This window comes from Globicephala melas, chromosome 8, assembly GCF_963455315.2.
Source record: "Globicephala melas chromosome 8, mGloMel1.2, whole genome shotgun sequence".
NCBI classification, from domain to species: Eukaryota; Metazoa; Chordata; class Mammalia; order Artiodactyla; family Delphinidae; genus Globicephala; species Globicephala melas.
In genome coordinates this window covers 32,237,957-32,263,416 of record NC_083321.1, presented here as the reverse complement: position 1 = coordinate 32,263,416, position 25,460 = coordinate 32,237,957, and the positions used below count along the sequence as shown (strand labels likewise).

General features: G+C 36.4%; 1 protein-coding gene and 1 pseudogene across 4 annotated transcripts in view; one reads left to right on the top strand and one right to left on the bottom strand.

Annotated features, from left to right (window-relative positions):
• Positions 1 to 25,460, top strand: part of LUZP2 (leucine zipper protein 2) — a 445,406-nt gene that overhangs the window by 295,108 nt on the left and 124,838 nt on the right. The gene's annotated exons all lie outside the window — the stretch shown is intronic.
• LOC115857696 (small nucleolar RNA SNORA70) lies at positions 15,822 to 15,945 on the bottom strand (annotated as a pseudogene).

Sequence of the window (25,460 nt, the reverse complement as noted above, 5' to 3'; positions counted from 1 at the left end):
TCCCCTGCTTATCTCACTCAGTGTCCTACCTCTCACCCCATTCAGCTAACATAGTGCTTTGCCACAGAGTAGGTGTCTAAGACATTTTTGAAAGTGAATAAAGGGCAGGTTTTGATTGGAAACATTGGGAGAAAGGGTCACTTGAGATTAAATAATGTGATTTTTAAAAGGTATTAATTATATTCCATAACTAAATGATTTTAAAGAAAGTAATTTTAGTATGGATTTTAATGGTTTTCCATGTTCTAAGATTTGTGCAGTCACAGGAAGACACTTGTTAAGTGTACCATGTTTGCACTGGATCTAAATGAAACTTGGAGGACTTCGCACAGTGGGTCCATCGGAAGCATGTCTTCTGACTTAGTATAGTAGCACATCATTATTCATTAAAACTCTGATTTGGCATTCATCCCACACTGAAAAGAACTACCCCATTCCTTGTGGCTAGATATCATATACACAAATTATGTCAAAATGGATCGTAGATGTGTATATGAGCTAAAACTAAAAAAAATTAGTAGAAAACCTGTGAGTAGATACCTGTGACCATGGTTTAGCTAATAGTTTCTTAGATATAGTACAAAGAATAAGTAGAAAAAGAAAAATAAATTGTACTTCATCAAAATTGAAAATGTTTTTCCTCAGAAAACACAATAGAGTAAGAAGACAAGCTACAGAATGAGATAAACTGTTTTAAATCATATCAAATAAAGGATTTGTATCCAGAATATATAAATAAATCTTCTTCAATAATAAAAATACAAATAACTCAATTTGAAATGGGCAAAGAATAGGCATTTCCTCAAAGAAAATAAGCAAATTACAAACAAGGACATTAAAAATTTGCATTAAGGAAGTATAAATAAAAACCACATTGAGGGGACTTCCCTGGTGGCACAGTGGTTAAGAATCCACCAGCCAACACAGGGGACACGGGTTCAAGCCCTGGTCTGGCAAGATCCCACATGCTGCAGGGCAACTAAGCCCGTGTGTCACAACTACTGAAGCCCTCGTGCCTAGAGCCCATGCTCCAGAACAGGAGAAGCCACTGCAGTGAGAAGCCCGCACACCGCAACGAAGAGTAGCCCCCAGTCGCTGCAACTACAGAAAGCCTGTGTGCAGCAATGAAGACCCGATGCATCCATAAGTAAATAAAACAAATTTTAAAAAACCACACACACTGAGGAGGAGAATAATATTGTTATTGTGGAATAAGTTTTCTATCATCTTCTCCCAGAAGAATGTGAATTTAAACAATCACCCATGGATGAAAGATTCTTTGTGAAAGTCCAGGAGTCCAGCAGAGAAATGCCAGCACAAAATTGGAGCAAACATGTCAGAGATGGGACACACTGAAGAGGGTAAAAGGAAGAAGAACAAGTTGAGTTTGACCAATAGCTTTGGCACATACCACTTCTGTGACCTAAAAACTGTGGGTTAGGTGCTCTAAGATAATCTCACCTGAAAATCGCTGTTTGATGCTCAGCAGAATTTCAAGAACTTAGAAAGTTCTTACTAAATGTTAACTACTGTTTTTGTTAATGCTTAACATTGTTCTCATTTCCAAAGTAGAATAATTTAATCTACCTTAAAATATTTGTTGAGAAGTTTTGATAATAGTGTACATGTAAACACTTGGCCTGGTCAGTTTGCCCATGACAAATATTGAGTAAATAATAATTTTTAAAGATTATAATCTAAAGGTCCAAACATTTTGCTGCTTCTTTCCTAGTCCCTTTGAATGTCCCTGGCTTGCCCATCCAGCACAGGATGTGGGGCACAGCAAGTGTAGCCTAGTTCGACACTCAGGCTCTGGGATTATCCAAAGCCAACCCCGCCCTTCGCTGCCACCAGCACTCTCTTATTTCCCCCTCATTCACACTAAATGTCTTTACCATACATTTCTAGTAATTCCTTTAGCCCTGTGGAATGACATATTTTTTAGATTTATTTTTGGCCGTGGGCTAGACCCTTGTTATCCATTTTCTCGTCTGATCCTTATCAGTGCTCAAATCAGATACTGATTTATTTTTAATTGTCCCTTTTATTATTCTTCACAAATTGTCATGAACCTTCCTGAGTTCTTTTTTCTCCCCTAGTGTTCTCATAAGGCTATAACTAAAGAGCTCCTCTCAATTCCTGGCTCACAAGAAGAACTGAAATAATCCCATGAAGGTAATTCTCTGTATAACCTCCCTATCAGGGAAGGGAATTAGACATATTTCTTGCTGAACCCTGCAGTGACTATTCTGTTGGGCATGACAACCAGCCTGGAACAAGATGTTCTGAGGGGAAACTGTTCAAAAGTTTCTTTTAGAAGCAAAGTGACATCTGCCAGATTTAATGATCCATTTAGTAACGTACGTACAACCGCATTTTTCTGTAACAAATCCATTGGAAAGAGGAGATGTAGTAGATAATGTTTATCAAACACTACTGTGTGCAAAGCACTGTGCTACATGCAGTGAGGAATAGAGCAAAAGGAATCTAGTATCCCACTTATAGCTGTGCAGTTGGGAAGCTAGGTGCATATGTCAACATGATGTGCAAGGTGAAAAAAGGGAGAAGTTGTTTGGGGGTCTTTGGAAATCTAGCAAGGCTTCATAGAAATGGTGATATTTTTGCTAAGCTTGAGGGACTTCCTAGGATTTCAATCAGTGCAGAAGTGTAGAACGTGAGGAAATGGCAGAAATACAACCACAATGCCTGAGAAATACTCAGATTAATTAGAAGATGAGATTCTCAAAACTCCCAGGAGTTTGGGGAGAGATGAGCCTGGAGCTAGATTGAGGTCATGCTGAGGTGGACAGTTGCTGCTAATGGTATTAATTCATCTTAAAACCTATTTCCCAGGAAAGCAGCACACCAACAGAAGCTGAGTAACATCTCTTGGCTTCAAAAATTCTTTTGAAGAGTTAGTAGGCAACTCAGTTAAGAGAGTATAAACTATGGACCATACTTCTTCTTTTCCTTTAAGAGGATAAATGAATAAAATAGTACATTTCCACCAAAGAAAGGAGGAAGGATTCCTTTTATTAGCCAATAGAAACCACTTGCATTCTCCTCTTATGATAAAACAAGGCTCCAGACAGGGGGAGAACTTAGATTTGAAGTTCCCAGGAATGTCTCAGGTATAACTTTCATGATTGTCTGGGTTACTGGCTATTCTTAGGTTTTGCTATATTCTTCCTTTTGGCAACATTTCAAAGAAGCACTGGGTTTTACATATATATATATATATATATATATATAAAATATATTATACATATAATATGTTATATACATAATTATTATCTATATAATTAATATATAATATATTATATAGATTATATATATATATATATATATGTATCTGAAGCTGTTCTCTCTCTCTCTCTCTTTTTCTCTCTCTGTCTTAGCCGTGCCATTCAAGTTTTAGTGTTCTCTCACCTGCCCCTGGTATTAATCAGAAACTGTAACAGTTCACGGGTTCACCTACCCTTTCTACTGAGGTTTAAACTTACTTTAGGTGTGGCTATAGACTGCAAGCTCCTCGGATTTCCTTTGACAAGACTGCTTTACTCTCATGGAGACTTGAAAGCCTCCTGTTATCTTTAGGTACCCTGTGAGACATAGTCTCACTGCTCTCCTTGTGATACTTATTGGTTAGGGGACTTGGGGCAAATTCTCAGGACTGAAAGTTTCCAGGAGATCTGATGTTTTCTTACCTCAGAATTTCCTTCCACATATACACACACAGAGAGGAAGGCCAACATCTTACCTTCTACATATCTATATCAGTGGTTCTCAAACCATGGCACAATGAACCACCTGGGAATTCTCTTTAAAATGTAAATTTGGTTCCATATTCCCCAACATTACAAGTAACCAGTTCTGATGTGGGAACTCAGTTGAATATCAGTGTAAACAAGAACCTCAGTGCATTCCTTCAAAGATGATACCACCCTCTGAGAAATATATATATTTTATCACATTATATATTGTATTTATAATCTAAATCTTCCTGTTCAGATGCAAGGCAAGGATCCTCACAGTTCTGATTAAACCTTGTCCAGCCATCTCAAAAACAAAGGGTTTCTAGTTGTACTCCTCCTACACCTTTGGGACCACCATCATAATTTAAACAAAATCTAAAATGGAATGCTACAAATATTTTGCCATGATTGGACCTAAGTGTAGCAATTTTAGGGTGAATTAAAAGCCTGCCCCAACGTGCTCTTAAGCTCTAGTACCACTTGTTATCTGTAGCTGTTGCTATAGCTCTTTTGAACCTTTCTGCCTCCAACTCTTGCTCCCATGGACTCATCTCACTACCCTTGTCAAAGGCGTCCGGTGGGTATTAAAGATCATGGCTACCTAACTGAAGATTTCTCCCAGATGTAATCGGGAGAATGGAAGAGCAGCAAAATAGAGGGAATTATAAAAAAGAGCCAACAGCCATCCAAGAACTTGTCCACATAACAGATACCACTGATTTGTCCATGTGTTTTTTGCATATTTGCCAAGCATCTTTGGGACCTTTCCCAAATCATCTTTGAGTACCTACTCCACAAATGGAAGATTTTCCACCCTATGACAAAGTCTACCTTTGGGAGTTTTGAGAGCTGGTCAGGTAATGCGAGCAGATGTAGAATTGAAAGCACTCAGCCCCACACATACTGGCAAAGCAAATGAGAGGACAGCAGAGATTGCAGAGGGTAAAATTGCATCAGTTCTGGATGGGAGCAAATATTACATTAGAGTCTTTTAAACAGAAGGGTATTTATTTCATTGATCTGTTATGTGAAACTGAAGTTTCTTTTTTTGTTTGTTTGTTTAAGAAAACATTCCCACCCTGTCTGTTTTAACATTTTATGCTCTAAGTACAGCCCCTCCCATACTTTTTCCCCAAACTAACCTGACATATTTAAATCTCCCTCCTTGCCCATGGACAAGGCTGTGTGTCATTACCAAAAGCTGTTGTTTTCTCTTATTGTTGCCTCATCAAGCCTTACATATCAGATAATTTCTTAATCCCTGAGCCACTTTTGCCCAGGTTGCAAATTTTTCTAAATTTCTCTCTAGTCCTCTCTAATCCATGCTTAATTTCAGCTTCAGCGCTAGCCTGAGTTAAAGTTCAAGACCTTTTTCTGGCTGAAGGAGAGGCTAAACACCAGTTAGGTTATACTTAGATTATGGCCCTGTGTGTGTGTGTGTGTGTGTGTATGTGAGAGAGAGAGGCCTACTGTGACTTTCAAAGTAAAATATAAATATTAATTTTTCTGAGAAGCCTTCCCAGCCTCCCAGAAATGCCAATTTTCCCTCCCCTGGGTTCCACAAAACCTAGCTGATATCAATAACTAGCATTTACCGTGTCAGTAGTATAGCATGTTCAATCTATGTCTGTATTTCTCAGTGTATTGCATGTTGAAGGCAGATGGCAGGCCTCATTCATCTTCACAATGTAGCTCCAATCAGGTATATAGCAGAATCACAGTAAATGTTATTGGAATTAGAGGGGACTAAAGGCAGATTGTGACACAGTCCATCTATCTAGTATTCCAGATATGTCATCTCTTTAGGGAAATTTTCTTTACAGACATTTTCAGAATTATTAATAGTCATCAGTGATAAGAAGAGACATTGGATATCTTAAATAAGTAGAAAATAATATTGAGAATTTGCTAGTTGACTAGAAAAAGGAGAGTGAGAGAATTGTGTCTCCTCTTAAAGGATAATACCACCCTGGACTCAATGACTGTCATTCATAGTGAGACAGCTTAGCAGAAACCAGAAAGAATAATCCAAATGGGGAGTGGAATGATAAATTAAGTATAATTAAGTATAAGCTGGTAAAACCTGGTAAAACAGAAGCAGCCTAAGTAGAATTATCCCGCAAGTAATGTAAGCATGATCCAGTGGATATGAATCTGGGGTAGAAGTGACCAGGGACACCCAATAAAGGGGAGGAGAGCTTGTATTATTGTTACAAAGAACATTATCCTGTGAATAGCATATTTTATGGCTTTGGTGATTGCCCTTGGTGAGTACAAAGCAGCCCTGGAGATTATTGTAGTAAACTTTGTCAATTTTTGGCTTTAGAACATTTAATCTGTCTCTCATTATCTCACTTGCCTTTTATTCTCCTATCTGGAGGAATTTTCCTTTGGTTGTAGTCTTACTGCCTCCTCTGCTGCCTTCTGTTTACAGGGGCTGAGGTAGGCCATACCCTTCTGCTACTTGTCTCTTGAACAATCACATTACCTAAACCTCCTGATCATACCTGTTCTGCCAGAATTTTGAATACTTAGAGAATATTTTGGAGGATCCCTTAAGAGTAGCTGTAATGTAATCTTGGTGCCTGATTTCTAACCCTCATCCTGCAACCATCCTGTACCTATCAAAATCTTTGAGTATAGCTCTCCCTATATATATGTATCAATATACATATATATGCACACATACAAACATTTTTTGTAGGGTAGCAAGCATCTGTTTCTGTTACTTGCAACCCAGAAACCTGTCTATCAAAGGTAGAATTTCCTGGTTTTTGAGTAAGGATTTGAGTGAAGAAACTTACAATAAATGTCTCAAAATTATTCTAAATTTTCTGTGTTTTTGATGCTGCTGGCTGAAAAATTACCCAATAAATTTGGTCTGTGTTAATCTCTGTCACAGACTATCATTTATATAAAAGCCTTAAGGGGATTTCTGTTAGATAATATATTTTATTGAAAACAAAGCTTCATGTGATAGGAGTCTTTATCCTGATCATTTTCTTGGTAAGAAATCCAATAGCTGTTGTTCTCCATTCGTGTCACAGATTACAATCTAAATGTAAGGGAAACAGTAAGGAGATAAATTGGCCATGGGATGAATGTCTGTTTATTCAGTTAACCATCTCTTCTGGAAAACATTTTTGTTACCTCTAGGTTTTATATTGTTACAAAATATTGGGTAATGAACAACTTTTTGCCTTTTGCTTCTTTTTCCCTATACTATTTTTAGGCTCATTCTTTAAAACATGGTAATACTGAGTTACAGTGTAATAAGAATCGTAAGACAGTTAAATATATTGTCAAATTATTTTGCAAAAGGGTTATACAAATTTATTATCTCTTTAGTAGTTTTTAAAACTACCTTTTCATTATACTTTCACTTTTTCTAAGTGTTTCATATTGTCTTCAATTTTTATAAAACAAATTTGATGCATAAAAGTGCTATCCTGGGAATTTGAATTACGTTGATTATTAGTGAGGTTGTCAACCACCACAGTCTCCTCTGTGGAAATGGTTGATTAATGACCTTAAACCACTAAGACAGTGTTCTTTTTTATCGGGCTATAATTAGTCTCTTGAAATTTAGTCATCTCTCTCATCAGTCTGCTACCATCAACCAGTTGTCATGTATACTTTGTTCCAGGAAGCACTCATTCTTTAAGTTGTGCTGTCAACCTGAATTTGTGCCCTCTGGACACAACATTCTTTAATTTAATTACCAGAAAGGCCTGAGTTCCACTAGAAGTATCATGACCTCTACACTGCCCCTGAAGACTCACCAGACTCTCTTTACATCAGATTCTGGGCTGTCCTTCAGTAAAGAGAAATATTTCTCAAATTTATTTCATCATAGAATTGTTAGTGATATTATCACAGTTATTATTCCATAGGGCCAGTATTCTATAGAACCCACATTAAGAATTGTTTAATAGCGTCTGGAAAGACTAATTCAGAACTTTATGAAGTCAATGTAAACGTTTGTTTGAGAATGACTGACCCACATTTTGAGTGAACTTTGTAATGTGTAATTACTTTAGGAAGTAATTTTCCCAAACTGTAATGATACACGGGTACTTGTACAATTATCTCTTCATTCCTTATCCTACTTTGCTAAGGAAGTGATGGAAACCTGGACTTCCATTAGTTACATCTGATTCTGGTGTTCTACGGTTTCCTCCTCTTCCTGCTTACCTTCCCCTTCCACTTCCTCCCCCCTTCCTGTCCCCTCTTCCCCCTCTTCTACCTTCTTCCTCCTTGTTATAATAAATATCAAAGATGTTCTGATTCCCTTTCATGTGTCCAGACACTGTTTTTCCCCACATCACTCTGAACTGGGCTATTGATTTCTTATCTCTGAGTATTATTGTTTGCAGACTTTTCTCAGGCTTTACTTAAAATTACTGAAAATTCACCTTACATACCAGTGCTAGTCTGATTCAGTAGCATTCTGAAGGAGGTTTGTTCCCTCTAACATGCCTTGCCCAATGTTGGTACTAATTATAGGTACTTATTTCCATCTGGAATGATTTCACACTGTATTTGCTTGCTCTATTTGCTTCAGTCTCAGCTGTATTCCCTAATCTAAGCACTTTGTTCCCTGCCCTGGCTGCAGCAGCTCAGTAGCGCACCTATTAAACTATTTAAGGATATTAAAACATTTTGGAGGATTAAAAGGCATATTTAAAATGTTAATTACATATCAATTCTTCAACACTCCTCTCTTCCTGCTCTGATCTCCCATTTTATACTCACGAAAATGGAGAGTAATTTCAGCATTAGGAAGCAGTAGAAGAACATATGGATTTTTTTAATTAACCAGCAAACTCTGTATTTGAGAAGAATCTTACACCTTGTTTTAGTTTCTGCTTCAGTCTCAATGACATATGACTATATGGCATATGCAAAATTGCATTTTTTATATTTACAAAGCACTTGTACCTTTATTATTTCCTTTTATTCTCACACTAACATAGTGACGAGGCAGACATAATTGCAGATGGAGAAACAGAGGTTCAGAAATGTCACAGTACAGATATGTCCACAGTGACAGCTTACAAACGGGAGACCCAGGACTAAAACACATGCCTTGTGAATTGCATTCCATGTTCTTTTTTCCTCTCCGACACTCCATCAAATAAAAAGTGAAAAATCTTGGTTTCGACTCTAAGGCAAACCATATTAGAAGACTTTTTTCCCTTGTTCTAGTCTAATCAGCCAAGCACAGGTGCACACTGCATGAGCAGATGGAAATGCAATTAAAACAGATGTGATGACAGTTTATTCACAGACTCTAATGCTTTAAAACCCCAGTGCTGGTCTAAAAGCACGGAGCACAGCAGGCATACTACAAGAAGAATCATATGTGGGCACAAGATTTGTACAAGCTGTAGGTCTTTCCAAATTTTGAAAGTGAAGCGGCATTTAGTGATTTTGAAATTCTACATCTATTCATAACTTCCTTAAGTAGTGAATATTTTTTACATTGTTGAATATAATTTTTAAAAATAAAGGTAAATGCAGGCTCATTGATTATTTTTCTACTATAAGCCCTGCATGAGATAAGTCAGAATGGTAGCGTGACAAAAGCCTTGGTCTTTAGAGTGCTAGCTGTTATATCTATATTATGTGAAGAGCCTAGATTAGTGCCTGGGGCAGGCATTCAGTATTACTTTATTCCATCTTCCCTCAGGAAAACCATTAGACCTTAGATATTATTTTCAACATTAAAAATTGCTACGTAGAAAAAAAAATTGCTACGTAGGACTTCTGGTTGGGATAAAGTACAGGCACTGAGGAAAGAGGTGTCAAGATGAACATCTTCATGGGTCTAGCGTGTCAAAGCTGAAGCCAACTGGTGGTTATGCTTGAGGCTATGCCCTCAACCTTCTTATTACTTGGGAGACAGCTGTAAGAAGGTGCAGAATAGCAAGAACCTACAGTCATATAAAGATCTCCATCCACCTCTGTGTGTCATTGTACAAATCTCTTGACCTCTCTGAATGTCAGTTTAGTTGACTTGTCTGGTGAATAGTAATACTGCATTTTGCTAGCTACCTCACATCATTAAGAAGCTTGTATAAGTTAATAACTGTGAAGGTCTGACTGTTTTTAGTGAGTCTATATAATTTCCTACCATAATGTTTGAGCTCTAACACCTGCCAGGAATTAATAAGCATAGGAAGACCAACCCGCAGATACTGCAGAAGGACAGTAATAGGAGGTCATAAGACAGAGCCAGAAAAGAGTTTAAATTTATCTATTTCTACTAACAAGGACCTACTGTTTAGCACAGGGAACTCTACTCAATACTCTGTAATGGCCTATATGGAAAAAGAATCTGAAAAAGAGTGGATATATGAATATGTATAACAGATTCACTTTGCTGTACATCTGAAACTAACACAATATTGTAAATCAACTATACACCAATAAAAATATTTTTTAAATCTATCTATTTCTTCCTCTCACTCTGCAGTGGTTTTAAAGTTTAGTGTGCATAAGACTCTCCTGGGAGTAATGCTAAAATGTAAGTTCCTGGGCCACATTACCAGAGATTCTGATTCACCCAGTTTAGGCAGGAACCAGGATTGATTTATCATTAAATACCCTATGTGGTTCTGAAGGTGACTTGAGGACCCTAATGTGAGGAATATTGACTAAAGCCTTCACCTATGATGCTTTCTCACCAGATGGATAATAAGTGGCTTAGGAGAAAAATTCATAATTAATTGATTTTTGCAGACTCATAGAGCATGAGGCAGTAGGTGGACTAATGTTTTCAGCTGAAAAAAGTGCTTCTCATGTGTTCTGCTGAATAACTTTAGTACTAAAGATTTATTATTTACCAGTTTCACTTCCTATTTTAAGAGTTAAGATCCAGGTTCTAAATTAAGGTGAGAGAGGGTGATTAAATGTGGCAAATATTGATAGTTCTTCCCCAAAGCTGTTCTCTCTGTCTAAAAGATACTCTACTTTAATCTGAGCAAATTGACACCCAGAATAAACATTTCCTAACCTCCTTTTCAACTGTCTGGGCCATGTCCCAGCCCCATGTTCTGGCCACTGTTCTATAAACAAAGGAGATATATGATAGCTTCCAGGTTGTATCCATAAAGGAAATGAGTTTACTCTTCTCTTTTTTCCCCCTCCTTTGATGGTAAAATGTAAATATAGAGGTGAAGACATCATGGACCAAACAGTCAAGGGCACCATCAGAGAAGTGGCAACACATCAAGTGAGAGGAGTCTAGCCCTTAACACCTTCAAGGGATAGAATCACATGGCTTTGACTTATGCGTCAGAAAGGCAGAGAAGAGAAACTTCTATCTTGTTTAAGATTCTGCTATTATGAGTCTCTATCACACAGAGCTAAACCCAGTTTATTCTAATAAATGAATCAAATAAGCACGCAGGATTAGGGCAATGCAACATCACAGTGTGAAATGCACAGTCTTAGTTATCTAAGTTGCAAAATGAATATTCTAGCACCTCCTAAGGCTATTAGAAGAACCACAAGATAAAAATATGCGTGCAAATTGCATAATAAAATGCCTATGACTTTCTAAATGAACAGTCTTATATTGATTTTTATTACTACTGAGTAATTTATAAATCATTATTTATGACTATAAGTCATCGACTCTATAATAAAGATACTATACTATGGTTAGTAGAGTAACTGAGATAGAAAAAAAACTACCTTCAACTCTAAGCTTTGAGACTTGAGTGAACTCCAAGCCAAAACACCTTGAGTGGGAAACACTAGCCCAGTCTACATTTGACATCAGACCCCTGATGAGTTTGCTGGAAAACATAACTGCAAGTCAAGCAGGGGCCATGTTGAGGTTCAAGACCCTTACAAAATACAAAGGGAATGTCTGTGAAAGTGGACACTAGAAAGGTTATTTGGCTGGCTGGTTTACTATTCATGGAGAGTATACAGTGCAAGGTTTATGTTAAAGGCTTTTTGAATCATATTCCCGTCATCGTGAAAAATAACCCCATCACAGTACTGCAGCCAGAAAGATTTACGTGTGTGCTTTTACCATATTTGAGCAGGCTGCTTAGTAACAATGCTAGGGTAGCATTTGAAGGTAGCCACGTGTCACTCAGATAATCTGTATTATTTAAAATCATTCAAGGTGGGGTGGTGAAGGTGAAAGAATGGGAGTAGTCAACTTAAAATATTTCTACATGATGTGAACGAGAGAGATTTAGCTGTGAGCACAAACCCAGAAATGGAATGCCCGCTAGATTGTGTCTGTATAAATCGGGGGTGAGTTATTACATTTGCTTTCAGCAGTGCTTCTCAAACTTGCGTGAGCAGCAGAATCACCTGAAGTGCTTGTTAACATGCAGATAGCCAAGCCCCACTCTCAGAGTTTCTGTTTCTGATTCTGTGAGTTTGGGTCAGTTTGGGCCCAGTAAGTATCCAGGTGATGCTGCTGCCGGTGAAAACATATTTTGAGACCCACTGGCTTATAGGAAGTCCCTAGTAAGGTTTGGTAGGTAAGCAAGTAGGTGATGATATCTTTCAAGGTCGTAAGGTTCCCCTCATTCTCTACCCACATAGGGGTTAGATTGTAAAATCCTAGATGGTGAAGACTGCATCTCGTTTGTTATCGTAACTCAGCCTTTGCCTAGCACTGGACATTTCTTAGCTACTTTGGGATTTTTTTTTTTTTTCTTTTTTTGCCTTCTTTCTTCTCCTTTACCGTGGCAACCCTCCAGGCAGCAGTACGTTCTTTCAAACATGTCTGCATTGTGGAAAGTGCTCTGTATAGCATGACAGTAATTGCTTCACAGGAGAGAATTCCTCACGCTATGTTCATAGCTGCATTTTGGGGTCAGAGGCAGGGGTAAGGCTTTTATGACCCTGGGCCATGGAGACAGGGAATCTGATGGAGGTCAAAACCTGGGTTTGAATCTTGGCTTTGTTTTGTATTTGCCCTGTGAGTTAAGAGATTCACTTATTCTATGTCTCCTTACTTCACTGTTACATGGGTTTTATTATTTGGAATATTCATAACTTACCTTATGAATGATACATCAATACTTAATGCATTTAAAGTTCAACTATATTTTCATTCAGCTGAAAGATTTTTAGTTCTAGTTTAAGGGAAATAAAAGTTATTCTTGGTAAAGATATTTAGCAATAATGAAAAGGAATGACTGGCTACTTGCAAAAAAAAATAGAGGTGGAACTTATGTCTTATCAAGATATGTTTGTACAATGGAACAGAGATGAAGCTAGATCTGACTATCTTTCTGTGTCTATAAGGTGGGCAGGATGAGTGAGTAATGTGTAGGGGGGCTGTTGGTATGTGCATAACGACCAGAGAAGATAAATACAATCGATTGTAAAATTTTACTTGCTTAAAATTGTACATTTGGGGGCCTTCCCTGGTGGCGCAGTGGTTGAGAGTCCGCCTGCCAATGCAGGGGGCACGGGTTCGTGCCCCGGTCCGGGAAGATCCCACATGCCGCGGAGCGGCTGGGCCCCTGAGCCATGGCCGCTGAGCCTGCGTGCCCGGAGCCTGTGCTCCGCAACGGGAGAGGCCACAACAGTGAGAGGCCCGCGTACCGCAAAAAAAAAAAAAAAAAAAAAAAAAAAATGTACATTTGTAAAAATATCTCAATTTGAAAAACTATTAATATTTTCTTTAGTGTGCTTATTCATTATTTTTAATAAACAACAAAAATGATATTTATAGTTTAATTTGTGATCTCTGTTATACTGTCCATTATTTCAATAGTTCTTAAGTTCTTAACGATTAATCTGCTACTTTAGGAACTTTCAAAGAGCTCTCTATGGTATAAGACCACTTTATGAATATTAAGGTAGTTTTATTATATAGTTTTAAAAATATTTTTATTAATAACCATCCAGTTACACAATCATGCTGACATTCCTCAAGGAATATATATTTTATATGGAATATCCAATATACTTGGTTTAAGTGGTGAATATACCGATTATTTGTCTATTGCTTTGTTGATTGTGAGGTTAGATATTGTTTTGTTTTTAATAAAGTTGAACAGATTTGTTTCCTCATTTTCATATATTTTATATTTTATAGTAGTTTCAGTTTCACAGCAAAATTGAGCGGAAAGTACAGATACCCATATATACCCTATACCTCCATACACCTGAGGCCTCCTCCGCTATCAACATCCCACACAAGAGTGGCACATTTGTTATAATCAATGAACCCACGTTGAAACCTCATTGTCGCCCGAAGTTCAAAGCTCACATTAGGGTTTACTCATGGAGTTGTATATTCTATGGGTGTTGACAAATGTATAATTACATAATCTATCCCTGCAGTCTCATAGAGAATAATTTCACTCCCCTAAAAATTTTCTGTGTTCTGCCTATCATACCTCCCTCCCTCAAACCCTTAGCAAATAAAAATCTTTTCACTGTCTCCATAATTTTACCTTTTCAGAATGTCATATTGTTGGAATATTATAGAGTGTATACTTTTCAGATTGACATGTAATGTTCATTTAAGTTTACTCCATGTCTTTTCATGGTTTGACAGCTCATTTCTTTTTAGTGCTGAATAATATTCCATTGTCTGGATATACCACAGTTTATTTATTCTTTCATCTACTGAAAAATATCTCGGTTGCTTCTAATTTTGGAAATTATGAATAAAGCTGCTATAAACATCCTTGCGAAGGTTTTATGTGAACCTAAGTTTTTAACTCCTTTGTGTAAACATTGCGAAGCACAATTGCTGGATCATATGTTAGAGAATATATATAGTTTTATAAGAAACTGCCAACTGTCTTCCAAAGTCATTGTATCATTTTATATTCTGACAACAGTGAATGAGAGTTCCTGCTGTTCCAAATCCTTGGCAGCATTTGGTGTTCTCAGTGTTTTGAATTTTTGCCATTCTAATAGATATGCGGTGGAATTTCACTGCTGTTTTCATTTGCAATTCCCTAATGATATATGACGTAGAACATCGATACATATATTAATGCCTTTTTTTACCTACCATACATGGGTTACAGGAGCACTTATTTAATATTTAAAGAATAAATAGATGAATGATTAAATTAATAAAATCAAAACCAAGGTTCTGACTTTAGTGGTGAAATTTCTGACACCACTAGAGGCCAAAACTGAGACGGAGAGAAGTAAATTTGACATGAAATCCTTCAGCAGCATCATGTGAGCAGCTGCCTTGTCCACAGCATTCAGAGTGCACTCTGAACACAGACGTTTCCTCCAAGAGCAGAATACTTATTCACCTGCACTCTAAATAGTTTTGATAATCATAAGTAGGGGAGCTGTCCCTCTGTGAACTGTCCTTCTGTGAACACCCTTAACATGTTTGATCTAAGCCACAAGATCATGAGTTCAAAGCATACTTTCTTTTAGTATTATAAATATTAGAGAACCTGAAAAACAGGTAGAGCCAACTGGACAACTACTAGGCAAGTACTGATGAGCAGAAATAAAATTAAAACATAAATAAATAAATACTCCATCACAAAATGAATCTGCATACCAAATTCCAAAATACATAAAAATCCTAGTGCTAAGAAAGACAGTAAAAAAAATTAACAAATAGAATTCAGTGTAGATAATTTTATAGAAGAATCTGACAAAAATTTTATTTCATTTTATTTTACATGAAGAGGATTTATTGGTGGCTGTGAGTAAGGAGGGGGCAGTGTCAAAGCCCTTACTAGTGCAGAGCTTGCCATTTGTCCAAGGGGTCACAACTGGGGATATGTGTGACTCGAGGTCCTTCCTGGAAGAGCCACTTTTCAGACACCATCTCTTCAAATGCATTCACATTAAACTGGTAAAGCCCTGCTTCTTGATGATGTGGAATTTATGGCAGCCAGGGGACTTGAAGTTAGCCCTGCATAGAGCCTCAGTCACATTGTTCTCATTATGCACGTTGGTGTGGATGGACATGATGTCTTAGTCAATGTGAATCCTAGCCACTGTGCCCTGGTGGTTTCCAAAGGCATCCTGCATACCTGTCTAAAGCCTAGATTGGGAACAGCATGAGGTCACATATGGATGTCCACTGGAAAGAGCTATTTCCATTGTCCCTTAGGGCAACCTGTATAAGCAACAGGCTACATACACTACTATTTGTAGCCTTTGCACCCAGGTCTCTAAGGGGAAAAAAGTACAATTGCCTTAATTGGCTGTGCAGATAAAAATGCTAAAATAAGCGTTTCAGGTAAATCTAAACGATAAATGCAAGAATATGAAAAATATCAATTCTTTGTAAAAATGTTAAAAGAGAAAATAAAGGAGGGGGTGGATATAAAATTTAAAAGTTATTAACCTTGAAAAAACTATGCTTATAAACATTGGAATAATTTTAAATAAAAAAAACTATTTTAGAAACAAATACTCTTGTCTGGACAAGTTTGAAAAGAGAAATAGTAACTCATAGCATAATTTGAGGAATTAGAATTTCACACAAATAAAAAGGTATGTTTGTGCGCGTGTGTGTGTGTGTGTGTGTGTGTCTGTGTGTCTGTGTATAAGTGACATGGATAAAAGATTGAGAGTCTGTAATATGTCTCTAACAGGAGTTCTTGAAAAAGAGACTGGAGAGAATGATGCAGATGCAATATTTAATTCTGTATGTGTATCTTATCATGAAGCCAATTATATGTGTTGAGTAACTTATGTAGTGACAAAATGGGAAGAGTCAAGATTTTTAGCAGGAAAAATCAGAAAGTTGGTACCATCCTTAACTGAGAGAGAGAAGACTAGTTGAAGAAGGCTTGGGGAAAAGATGACACTAATTTTGGATACCTCAAATTTGAGATGACTACATATGATGGATGAGTTAGCCATTTGATTTGAGAAGAGATTGTATTTAAAACCATGATCGTGGATGAAATCAATGAGGTAGTGAGGATAAAGAAAGAAAATGTCCTAGTACTCAGCCATGAGTTACTCCAGAGTTGAGATGTGTGAGAAGTGTTGGAGATTGACAAAAGACCATTGAGAATCTTAAAAAGAAAGAAAGAACACAAAACAAAGAATGAGGCATTCCATAAGACAAGTTGAAAAAAGAATATTTCAAGGAGGGGGAACGTGTCAAATCCTTTTTTTAAAAAATTATTTTCTATTGGAGTTTAGTAGCTTTACAATGTTGTGTTAGCTTCTACTGCACAGCAAAATGAATCAGCCATACCTATATGTATAACCCCTCCCTTTTGGATTTTCCTCCCATTTAGGATACCACAGTGCATTAAGTAGAGTTCCCTGTGCTATACAGTATGTTCCCATCAGTTGTCTATTTTATACATAGTATCAATAGCGTATATGTGTCAATCCCAATCTCCCATTTACTCCCACCCCACCCCTTTCCCCCTTGGTATTCATGCATTTGTTCTCTATGTCTGTGTCTCAGAAATTTCTGCTTGTACCATTTTTCTAGATTCCACATGTATATGTTAATATATGATATTTGTTTTACTCTTTCTAACTTACCTCACTCTGTATGACATTCTCTAGATCCTGATAATAAAACAAAAAAGACAAAAACCAGGAATTGCCCCATGAATTTAGCAGCAGTGAGATCAAACATTTTTAAAAAGTGCAAATATTGCTTATGGATATATATACATATTGAATTGTATACCAAATTCAGGCTAAAATATATGAAAAAAACTTGGTCTCTTTTTCACTTTAATAAGACACATTCCTTATTAGTGGAGTCAGATTTATGGTAATACTAAAACAAAATAATTATTCTGTCAATGCCCCTATCACTTCAATGTGTAAAACCATCAACAGGACTAATTTATGTCAGCTTGGAGCATAAAAGCAAATGGTAATCCTATTCTTCCTGCCACACCTCACAGGAATTTTCCAGTGATCCTGGGAGGAAAACAGAAACCCCAAGTATTAAATAAATTATCTTCCTTTGAAATTTTAACAGTTAAACTTTATTGTCTGGCTTGAACTATAATATCAGATCTTTGTTAGTACTAACTTTAAAAGGAATTGCTCACAACAGTCAATATTTGGCAAGCTTCAATTAAATCATAAATAATAAACTGGGTCCAAATTTATTCTTGTAAGTAAGATTTGATGACCTTTAGTCATTACAAATGCAATGGTGACTGATTAGCAAAGATGGAACAAAACAATTTTTAAAGTTAATGACATTAGCTTTAAATGTCATAGTGTTGATATGTCTTATGCAGTTGTACCACTTGTATTTGAATGTGGAAATACGTTCCAACACTTTTTTTTTTTAAATCCCGAGGCTGAGGAAATGGTAACATAAATTTTTGTAAAACTCCAAAAACAGAGTTTTACTCAATTGCTATAAGTCTCTCAGGTGGATTCCTAGGACAAACTGGCTTTTTTGGGCTGGGAATTCCCAGAATTGCAAAGAGAGGGTGGCAGGTGTTCAAGTCTTAACTGGGCAAATCAGGAAGAGAATATTCTCAGGAGTAATTACAAGTGAATTAGCTGATCTTTCCTAATGATTTCACAACAAATTTACCTTGCCTTGTTACTGCTCTAGGGGCAGAGCTAGTTTATAAACCATAATTTATTTTATTGCCTGGAGGGGTTTTACTGGCTGGTGAAAGTGCATGTGTCTGGAATTAAAAACTCAAAGACTAATTCCATGTTTATGTACATTTTGGTTATTGCCCATGCATTATTCAGTAGAAATCCAGGACTTGTCTTTATTGTTTTTTGCTTGTTTGTTTGTTTTTCCACAAGCAGAGAATTAGTAAAAACTTCTACCAGAAGATCATGGGTTCTGGTAGAGGTTAAACCTGGACAAATCCCAGCTCTACCACTTAGTAGGTGCTTGAACATGGGCAGGTTAAATAACGTCATTAAGCCTCAGGTTGGTCATTTCTAACATGGAAATGATTAAGAATGTTTTGCCTGTAGGGCTGCTGCAAAGATTCAATGAAATAATATATGTAAAGCATGTTGTACAATACCTGGCACAAAATAAGCATTTAACAAATGCTAGTTTAAATACACACACTCAACACTCAGTGATTTTTTCCAGTTTTATTGAGTAATAATTGTAACATTGTCTAAGTTTAAGGTGTACAGCATGTTGACTTGATACATTTATATATTGCGTTATAATTACTACCATAGCATTAGCTAACACCCCCATCACCTCACATAATTACCATTTCTTTTTTTTGTCGTGAGAACATTTAAGATCTACTCTCTTAGCAACTTTCAATTATATAATACAGTATCATTAACTATAGACAACAATATTGTGCATTAGATCCCCAGAACTTATTCATCTTCTAACTAGAAGTTTGTATCTTTTGACCAATATCTCCATTTTCCCAACTGTCCAGTTCCTGGTAATCACTATTCTACTCTCTTTTCCTACAAGTTTAGCTTTTTTAGATTCCACATATGAGATATTATGCAGTATTTGTCTTACTCTATCTAACTTACCTTACTTAGCATAATGCCTTCAAGGTCCATCTATGTTGTTGCAAAAGGCAGGATTTCCTTCTTTCTCATGAATGAATAATATTCCAAAATGTATGTGTGTATATATGGTTTGGCCAGAAAGTTTGTTTGTTTTTTTCTGTAAGGTCTAATGGAAAAAAACCCAAATGAACCTTTTGGCCAACCCAACATCTAGATCTATACTCAATATAATACATTCTTTATCCATTCATCCATTGACAGACACTTAGGTTGTTTCCATATCTTGGCTATTGTAAATAATGCTGCAGTAAACCTGGGAATATCTTCTCTATCTCCTGTTTTCATTTCCTTTGGATATATACCAGAAATGGGATTGCTAGATCGTAGGGTAATTCTATTTAAACTCCATACTGTTTTCCATAGTGGCTGCACTAATTTCCATTCCCAGCTTTAGTGCACTAGTATTCCCTTTTCTCCACATCCTCAAAAACACTTGCTATCTCTTATCTTTTTGATAATGGCCATTCTAACAGGTGTGAAGTGATATCTCATTGTGGTTTGTGGTTTTGTTTTGCATTTCCCTGATAATTAGTAATGTTGAGCACCTTTTCATGTACCTGTTGGCCATTTATATGTTTCTTTGGAAAAATGTCTATTCAGTTCCCCAAGTCTTTTTTTCTTAATTCTTTTTTTAAGATTTTTATTGGAATGTAGTTGCTTTACAATATTGTGTTAGTTTATACTGTACAGCAAAGTGAATCAGCTATACATATATATATATATATATATATATATATATATATATATCCCCTCTTTTGGGGATTTGCTTCTCATTTACGTCACCACAGAGCACTGAATAGAGTTCCCTGTGCTATACAGTACGTTCTCACTAGTTATCTATTTTATACGTAGTATCAATAGTGGATATATGTCAATCCCAATCTCCTAATTCATTCTACCCCCTCCTTTCCCCCTTGGTATCCATACATTTGTTTTCTACATCTGTGTCTCTATTTCTGCTTTATAAATAAGATCATCTATACCAATTTTTTCAGATTCCACATATATGCATTAATATACAATATTTGTTTTTCTCTTTCTGACTTACTTCACTTTGTATAACACTATCTAGGTCCATCCATGTCTCTACAAATGACCCAATTTCATTCCTTTTTATGGCTGAGTAATATTCCATTGTATATATGTACCACATCTTCTTTATCCATTCCTCTATTGATGGACATTTAGGTTGCTTCCATGTCCTGGATATTGTAAATAGAGCTGCAATGAACATTTTGGTACATGACTCTTTTTGAATTATGGTTTTCTCAGGGTATATACCCAGTAATGGGATTGCTGGGTAGTATGGTAGTTCTAGTTTTAGTTTTTTAAGGAACTTCCATACTGTTCTCCATAGTAGCTGAACCAATTCACATTCACACTAGCAGTGCAAGAGGGTTTCCTTTTCTCCACACCCTCTCCAGCATTTATTGTTTGTAGATTTTTTGATGATGGCCATTCTGACTGGTGTGAGATGATATCTCATTGTAGTTTTGATTTGCATTTCTCTAATGATTAGTGATGTTGAGCATTCTTTCATGTGTTTGTTGGCCATCTGTATATCTTCTTTGGAGAAATGTGTATTTAGGTCTTCTGCCCATTTTTGGATTGGGTTGTTTGTTTTTTTAATATTGAGCTGCATGAGCTGCTTGTAAGTTTTGGAGATTAATCCTTTGTCAGTTGCTTCATTTGCAAATATGTTTTGCCATTCTGAGGGTTGTCTTTTTGTCTTGTTTATGGTTTATGCTTTCCTTTGCTGTGCAAAAGCTTTTAAGTCCCATTTGTTTATTTTTGTTTTTATTCTCATTACTGTAGGATGTGGGTTAAAAAAGATCTTGCTGTGATTTATGTCAAAGAGTGTTCTGGCTATGTTTTCCTCTAAGAGTTTTATAGTGTCCAGCCTTACATTTAGGTCTTTAATCCATTTTGAGTTTATTTTTGTGTATGGTGTTAGGGAGTGTTCTAATTTCATTCTTTTACTTGTAGCTGTCCAGTTTTCCCAGCACCACTTATTGAAGAGACTGTCTTTTCTCCATTGTATGTTCTTGCTTCCTTTGTCATAGATTAGTTAACCATATCAGAACTCACTCATTTTTAATCAGATTTTTTCTTTTGTTACTGAGTTGCATGAGTTTTTAATTCTCTGTACAAAATATTGCCTAAAACTTAACTGCTAAGTAAACCTATATGGTGACAATCTTTAGATGTTACTGAATTTGAAATCCCAAATTCTTCCTACTTTATTTTTCTAAAGAGTAAATCTGATCATGTGACTTTCATGCTAAACATTCAGTGCCATGGCTTCAATGGCATACAGGGCCCTGTTTGACTAACCCCAAAGCTCCTCTCCCATCTTATCTCTCAACTCTTTTGAGCATCCTGTGGTCTAGCACGCATACTATTCTCTCTCTTTTGCCATTTCTTATTATTTGGCTGCTCCTTTACACTTCTAAAGATAGTTCAATATCATTCCCTGAGTAGGTGCCTCTCCAGAGACTTTGAGTGCCACTGCCAGACTCCTTCATGGATTGTGAACTCCTTGAAGAGAGGGATTGTTTTAGCTCCATTACTAGTACATAAAAAGTTTGTATAACTTGACAAGAATATTAATGCTGGGCTTCCCTGGTGGTGCAGTGGTTAAGAATCCACCTGCCAATGCAGGGGACATGGGTTCTAGCCCTGGTCCGGGAAGATCCCACGTGTCACAGAGCCAGTGCGCCACAGCTACTGAGCCTGCACTCTAGAGCCCGTGAGCCACAAGTACTTAGCCCGCATGCCACAGCTACTGAAGCCCATGCCTAGAGCCTGTGCTCCGCAGCAGGAGAAGCCACCACAATGAGAAGCCTGTGCACCACAGCAAAGAGTAGCCCCCGCTCGCCACAACTAGAGAAAGCCCGTGTGCAGCAACGAAGACCCAATGCAGCCAAAAATAAATACATTTATTAAAAACAAAAAAAGAATATTAATGCTTTCTTTCATGAAGTTATTTCTGGAATGAATGGCATTTCATATATTGAGCAAAAATTTTTAACCCGTTAGAATGAGAGCTCTCTGATAAGGGAAGGGGGTTTTAATGACAGCAGAAGCAGGTTCTATTTCCAAGAGAATTGTCTATTTTAAAGGAAGACCAAATCAGACATAAAGAGAAATACTACTGAGAGCAGTGACTTCCACAATAAACTTTTATCTGTATGAGAAATTAGAGGGCTCAAGAGCTAGAATCTTATCTGTCATCTTCTAAAATAATAGTATATATAAAAATTGAGATGCCAAAACTCTGAATCTTCTTGGAATGCTGTCATAATCATCAAAAAGAGTATTCTCTATTTTTGCAAGGCAAACTGAATTTTATTGAAATAATAATAATAATATCTATATAAATAATAATATTTATTGAGCACTTACCATGTGACAGTCATGTTATAAATGTTTTGTTTATATCGTCTCACTTAATACAGCCACCCCATTTGTCATGATAGTTACCTCATTTTATGAGTGGAAAAACAGAGGCACCAGAGGTTACGAGATGCATCAAAAAGCACAGAGCTTGTGAAAAAGTGGGATTTAAATACAGTTGTTCTGTCCTAAGAGCCCAGCCACTGTGCCATATTATATCCATACTATTTGAAAAGGGCTCTTGTAGGTATGGGATATTCTCTGTGCTGACTGGCACAGAGAATAATTACTATACTTGGTAAATTGGACTGTATTATAACTATATTTTAACTGACATCAGAAAAAATCATCATCTCACGTCCCTCATGTCCCCTCTCAATAGCCCTGAAGCTGCAAGAAATCTGAGATATTCTTCATTATTTCACACATGTTGACACTGAGTGTCTAGGGGTTAAAGGACTTACACTAGATATTAGAGCTAGTTTTGTGCTAAGAATAAAACTCTCATGAATCACTCTTAAATTTTCTAATGAATTAGAGCCAAGTTCAGTATCTCAACCTGTTCCTGAGATAACCTCAATGAGGAAATCTTTGAGCACTTGTAAAACTTTTGTTACACCTGCAACAAATTTAGAATTCACGTTGGCAAGGCCAACACTCATCTGGGGTATCTGCCATCACTTGGATAATTTCATGGCTGTAGGGTGGTTTTAAGTGTTTATAGGATGATCCTATCACTCATGTCTACTCAATTCTAAATCTTTCTGTAAAAATGTAAATCTTAATTAAAGTAGAAACGAGTCCACATATAGATTTTAAATCATAACATTATATTTAAACAAAGGAATGATTTTTAAAAAGTAGTGTAAATATTTGGTTTTCAACGAAGTATCTTTCTTGCTGCCTATATTATATTTTACTATAATTTAAAAGAGAATATCTAAGGGTTTTTTTTTTTGACCAAAGGCCTAAAGCTCTGTATTTTTATTTTAATATATATAGGTGGCTAATTCCCTTTGGCCTTTTTCTCCATTATCGACTTGAAACTATTTTATAGACAATTTTATCTTTATCCATTTTGAAATTCTACTTTTTCCTTCTGTGTGGCTTAGAATAAATAAAAAGACCTTATACAAATTTCTTATTTTCCCTAGTTCCTATGCAGCTGAGTGTTTCTCCCCTTTATTGATCTCTTCACCCCTTATTTTAAAACAGAAATAATCTTTAAATTTTAAGGAGTCATCAATCGTTAAAGTGGATTGTGACTTAACAACTTCTTGGGGTAGAGGGAACCATAAATACTAAATGAAAAGTGCATAATGTTGTAGATCACGTCCTGATTTTAGAAACATTAAAAAGAGAAAAAATTGTGCATCCCAAGAATTGATGAAATACGCATTCATTGTTTAGATTTCAGTCCAGTAACCCATCCATTTCCTGAGCTGTTCTCAGAAGGAGACTGTTAGGGAATTTATAAAATATTATAACATCTGCCAATATTTTAGAAGCAAAGTATTTAAGTCACATCTTACCCCTAAACTCTATTGCTTTTCTTTATATGGGTTATAAGTTTTCCAGTTGCAACCGTATTTGAAAGGACATGTCCATTTTTCAGGCATTTTAAAAACACATTTAAATTGAAACAAATGTGGCTCTGAAGCATTCATATATAGTGGTTTATGCACAGTTTTAGGACGTTTTAAAATAGGAGATGCTTCCTGCAGTGAGACGCAGAAATCTCTGGTTTTATTTTGAATACCACTTGCAGGTGTTTTTACTTTTGGTTTATACTTAATTGCACTTTGGAGACATTAACACATGTTTTCAGCTGCCTGGCAGCAGTCGTATATTTTATTTAAGTCCAGAAAATAATGTGACAAACACATTTACATTATTTATTATATTTGACAATCCTAAGTATCCCCAGATTTTGACTTTTACCATGAAAATTCATTGAGACCTCATCAACCCACCTTGTAATTAAGTACACTGATTTACAGCCTCTCATTCAACTGTCACAGTAACTATTCCTGTCTTATAATTATGGATACCTCCTCCTACTTGGTTCTTGCCTATTTTCTGAACCTTATTCCCCAAGTTTTCTCTTTATCCTACATGAAATCTTCACAATAAATTCATGCTTTGCTTGATTTAGCCATTATTGGTTTCTATTATTTGCAAGCAAAAATCCTGATTAATACCTAATTTCATTTGAAAGAACAATGTAAAATGGAAACTCCTAGTAATTTTGGAATTTTTACATTTACGTATTGCAAGATTATAGAGATTTATATCTCTTTCTGTTTTGTAACCCAGAATGTCTGTTGGGTTTGAGCTACCAAGTAAGCTATACTGAAAATGTTATGTTTTAAGTTCCCAGGCAAAAATCAAAGCTAGATTAGCAGATCTAACTATTAAAAATATTTTGTTACTATCAGATTTGAGTTTGAGTTTTATCATAGAGATAAGGGGAGATATTAAATGGCATTTTAGGTAGATTCCCAAGAAGCTGGGTTCCTAAGAAGGCTGTAGGGACATTTGTTTTAAGCCACCCCAAATTTGTACAGAATCCAACTGAGAGACATTCCTTTAGTGGGTAGTAAGCAGAGCCTGCCTTTTATTTAGAGAAGCCAAAATAGGTGGATATATTCTCTGCTCATATCCTGATAAGCATGAGCATTAGATATAAGCTTGGATGTTTGTTTTTTGTTGTTGGAGGGAGTGGCTACTCTGAATCTTAGGGCAGTGACAGAATTAACGATTATGTAGGGATAGGTGGAAAAAAAGATTTAAGTATGGTGTCAAGAGAACAGAGCAGCT